At 30.9% G+C, this 5,084-nt stretch overlaps 2 non-coding genes across 2 annotated transcripts; one reads left to right on the plus strand and one right to left on the minus strand.

Annotated features, from left to right (window-relative positions):
- The first annotated feature begins 303 nt into the window (after positions 1 to 303).
- Positions 304 to 375, plus strand: Trnad-guc (transfer RNA aspartic acid (anticodon GUC)). The gene has a single exon. It is a non-coding gene; the product is annotated as a tRNA-Asp (tRNA).
- A 3,725-nt stretch (positions 376 to 4,100) lies between these two features.
- Positions 4,101 to 4,172, minus strand: Trnad-guc (transfer RNA aspartic acid (anticodon GUC)). Its single transcript has one exon. It is a non-coding gene; the product is annotated as a tRNA-Asp (tRNA).
- Positions 4,173 to 5,084: the final 912 nt, after the last annotated feature.

The following is a 5,084-nucleotide window of genomic DNA, read 5'->3' on the forward strand; positions in this document are numbered from 1 at the left end:
CTCGCCCTCAGTACCAACCTGTATACCAAAAATCAGCGTATTACAAATTTGTTCTTTTCCTTTTTTTTTTTGTTTATTCTTACTGGGTAGTTTAAATAAAACCCATTTCCCACAATTTGAAAGTAGACAAAAATCTAATGAATACGACTGATACTGAAAAGAAATCGCAATTAACATCACAACATTTATTCTATGTATCTTTATCTGACATTATTATACAGATCTTGTGATCAATTAAGTTATTTTTACCATGTGTTTTTTTTCACCACGGCAAAATGAGTGTGTGACACGCAATTCATAACATCCTCGATAGTATAGTGGTCAGTATCCCCGCCTGTCACGCGGGAGACCGGGGTTCAATTCCCCGTCGGGGAGATATAGGTGATGATTTTTTTTGTCAGTAAAGGTGTATTTTATTAATAAGTGTATACTGTTGAATTTAGTTTCAAAGTGAACCAATATAAAAAAAAAAATTATTTTTAAGGTTATATTAGTTCTTTTTATATCCAATATTCTTTAGTTACTATATTAATATGTACCTATTAACGTTAAGCTATACTCTTTTACAAATTGATCTGGCGAGATTTCGTAAAATTTGGAGTGCATACAATAATTTCGAGCACTCAATAAATGATGTAAGAAATAAAATTAGTTTTGTTTTTAATTCAAAAATTTGGTCTTTCAATTATTATTATTTTATTATAGTCATGATTTTCTAGTTTAGCTATTAAATTTACATAAAATTTTAGGAATAATAATATTGTATCTTTTTGGAAGTTAAAATATACCTAGATGTTTTAAGGTTTTTTTTTACATTTCCGCGTTTTTGGCCTGTTTATATTGCAATATTTCAAAAACGTTTTGTACCAGAGCAATTAAGACTACCAATCAAACCATGAAAGTTTTTTGGAAAAGTATATCTACTTTAGTACAATTCCGATTTGGTTGCAGTCCTCCGACCAGTGTTATACATATATGTTTTACAAATTATTTAGTGTTATTTTTATGTGAATATGTTTGTAAATGTATCTGCATTCATATTAGTCTTAAATATTTAAACATTCTCCTTCAAAAACAGCTTTCATATCAAAATGGATCACTTGGGCGTATACGTAATATTTTTTGCTCACCTCTAGAAAACATTAATATGAAATCTTTACCACTTTTTTCGGTCTTTAAAAGACGTTTTCATATATCTTTATTTATTTTTTCGAACCTTTGATGAATTGTATTAGCTTGTTCCATTCGTTCTCTCAGCCAATTCCATCTTAGAATACGCGAGCCTAGCAATACCCATCAATTTATCTATCATGAAAATATATAATAACGAGTGCAGAGAAAATTCCCTCAGCCGGACAGTAAGAATGTGGAACATATTAATCACTTTTGTTTAAATATCCAGAACCTTAAGACCGTGCACCGATATCTCCTTTTAAACCCTCTCAATTCTCATAATCCTCATAATGCCTAAAAAATAATTAAGGGAAATCTTATCTCTTAATGGGAAACAACTTAAAAAAAAAGAAACTGTAGTTTAGACCTAAAAAAACCATATACAAAAGACTGACAAAATTTTGTTTATTTATTTTTCTGTAGTTCGTCGACAAGCATTATATCTAACGTTTGAAATTTTTATAAAGGCTGTTGCCCTTGACTTTCGTCTGCAATTTGTTTCGATTTTATGCTCAACTTTCATTTGCTCTAAATGTATGTACATGTACATTTTGTAAGCAAAGGACAAAAAAATTAATTAAAATTTATTTTTTTAATTAAACAAAAAAAAAAAGAATAAATTTCCTGTCAGTATGTATAAACTTTTTTGAAACTTGGACGCAATACAAAACCTCTATTCCATTGAAAAAAAAATAACGCGTTAGCAAATGAAAGCAGCAAATTTTTTCCAGAGTCTATATAGTTGCCATCATACACGCTACTCGCCTGAAAATCCCCCCCACACTCAGGTTCCTTTTCCTGCTCAAGAGTATCAGGATAATATGTTGTTTGGTTACCGATAAAGCGAGCGAGGGACCCTTTTCCAATTATTTCAGATGAATGAGTTTGAAGTCCTTTTTTGTTCATTTTTTTTAATTCTTCCAACTGATTCGAAAAAAAATATTTAGCTCTAAAAAGAGTCCTTTCCTATGATGGACGACGAGAATGATGATGATGATGATGTCCGGTATATTCGACGACTTTCATTTGATGATTGCTGTAGTTGCTTCTCGGCACACTTCCTGTATCCACATACGTACAACAAATCTATTTGGTCGGAGATGGAACAGTTTAATGACGGAATTTCATTTCGTATGTTTGAGCAGCAGCGATCTATATGTATATGGACGATTTTTGGTGCGCTTTTGATTTGTGATGAATGCTGGACGTTTTGTACGAAATATACGACTGGCTGGCCGTTATTTTACTGCACACAATTTCACAAAGGATATTTTGCTTTTCTACAAATAAAGAAGAGAGGTTCCGTCGGGTGGGTGTTCTGTTCGTTGTTTGTGTGTGTGTGATTTTTTATATATTTTCCAGGACTATTATATTCGTCCTTTAGAATTGAATATGCTCTGGCTTCCAGTATAGAAGGATATAGGAAGAGTCCTTCTCTCATCGTGTTGGTCGTTTCGTCGTCGTCGTCGGCTCGTTTAGCAAAGTGGATGTTAAGTGTAATGCGATTTTTATGTAAATTGGTTGCCAAGGGGTCGATATGGCCAGTTTGTTGCTTTTGCAACAATATTTGTGTGTGTCTCGACTGTCGAATATATGGAAAACGAAGAGCTTTATTATTATAATAGTATAGCGCTTTGAGTAGGGTAAAAGCGGGTGATATGGCGCGGCGGGTGAGATGGCGCACTTTAAATATCTTTTACATTTATTGCTCTAAAAATGTACGAAAAATATTTTTAGGTTTCTTTAAATATTTTAAATCGAAGTAGCCAGTAATCGTCTCTTTACCTGTGATACAAAAAATAAAAAAAAATTTCAAAGCAAATCATGTGATGATTTTTTTCGAATTTTTTTTTCTCCCTTTTTTTTTGTTCCGATATTTTGTGAGTTGTTGGGATCTTAGATGCCCTTGATACACCAATACATACAAGAAAGTATAAGTTATGCATTGCGTGTGAAATCTGAGCTCTAGTTCTATCTGCTTTTTATGGGTGCTTACGAATATAAGTTATGCACAAAAAGGTGAGATGGCGCAGTTTTTTGAGGGTGAAATGGCGCATTCCCTACTAGAATTTTTTAATTGAGTATAGTTTTAGCATGTGCCATATCACCCTCAAAATATTTTTTTAAGTAATTAAGCCAAGTTCAAATTTTATAAAAAAGACGACTAGTTGCTATCTATTATACAGCATGCATTGGTGCTTGACTCCTTCACATCGTTCAACCATTTTTGCAATGAATTTGGCTATAGAAACCTAAAACAAACTCATGCGCCATCTCACCCACCCTATAGGGGGAGATGGTTTTTTTTAAACTTTTTTTCTATATTAATTTAAAAATATAAATTTAAAATATAAAATTCTGTAAAACAAACGATACGTTGTATATTGAATATAGAACATTTTTGCATTGTTAGAAATATGAAATGTGGTTTACTTTGAAAAATATGACAAAAACAAAAAAGGTATGCCATCTCACCCGCTTTTACCCTATATATAAAGTTTAAACATCAGATGGAGATTATGTCTAAGGAGGATATGGCTTGTTAAATTTCATTTTGACGGGCTTGTAGTCAAAAAGAGCAATTACCGGAAATTCAAAGTGGCAACACGATGTTGGTTTTATGTATTTAATTTATCTATATATTTATTTTTTTTATTATTTTTATCAAAAGGATATTGTTGTCGGGATTTAATTTGATTCAATGAATTCATCAAATTTTGTACTGACGTAAATTTAAATAAACATGAATATAATTTGGAATTATGTAATACGTAGGTAGTCTTTTGAAAGAAGATAGGTACTCTGCGGGTTTTACGATAAATAAATAAATTAATTAATTATTATTCAGCCGTCAAGAAGATATGGACATATGCAAAGAGTTACCTAATATTCAAATAAATTTTCGTAAAAATATTTTGTTTCAACATCTCCCCGACGGGGAATTGAACCCCGGTCTCCCGCGTGACAGGCGGGGATACTGACCACTATACTATCGAGGATGTTAAAAGTCTTGCAAAGGAAAAAAACGGACTTGGCCGAAAAAAGTATTATTTTTGTTTATATTTTTATATTAAAATATAGTATATTATTATGTAGAAGACGAAACTGTTGATAATGTATTATAAATAAATGACGTATTTTGACAAAATTAATGTGAGCTGCAGGCAAAGGTCTATCGCTGACAAAAGTTCTTTACGTTACACAATGCAATGCATTGGCATGAAGTTCATGACTTTAGCTTGAACCTCTGGAATTTTAGATTTAAATCTGCTTATTACACGGGAGCGGGTCAAAATTCTGACTTCAAAATTTCAAAAATTCTGCTTTTTTCTAGAAAATTCTGTTTTTCAAAATTCTGCTTTTTTTCTATTGTCTTTCAAAATCCTGCTTTTCAAAATTCTGCTTTTCATATTTTTTTTTTTTTTTTTATTACAAAAAAATTCTGCTAATTCTGCTTTTTTTCATAGCACTAATGTTTTTTATGTTGCTATTTTCTTAACTCCTTACTTTTTAACCATCACAAAAAATTTTCAGACAGCTTAGAGTACTGACTTTCTTATAACTCACATCTATAAGAGTATACCGTTGAAAACTAATTTATTATAGAAACGATGTTGTGTGGTAAAGTATATTCCTTTTCTTATTTAATGTTTTGAATATGAATTTTTATTTGACTAATTTAATAATGTTCAATTATTATGTTTCGAACATATTTATCTTTAAAAACCTTTTCAATCAAAAATATATGAATATTTCAAAAAATTGACAAAGTACTGTAAGTTAGTAATCTCAAATAGGCAGCAAATTTAGCTAGAAGATGATTAACAAAATCATTTAATTTTTGGCAGAATTTTGTAAAACAGAATAATTGTGAAAAGCAGGATTTTGAAAAGCTGAATTTTGAAAGCAGT

Source organism: Episyrphus balteatus, chromosome 4 (genome assembly GCF_945859705.1).
Source record: "Episyrphus balteatus chromosome 4, idEpiBalt1.1, whole genome shotgun sequence".
In the NCBI taxonomy this organism is placed as follows: Eukaryota; Metazoa; Arthropoda; class Insecta; order Diptera; family Syrphidae; genus Episyrphus; species Episyrphus balteatus.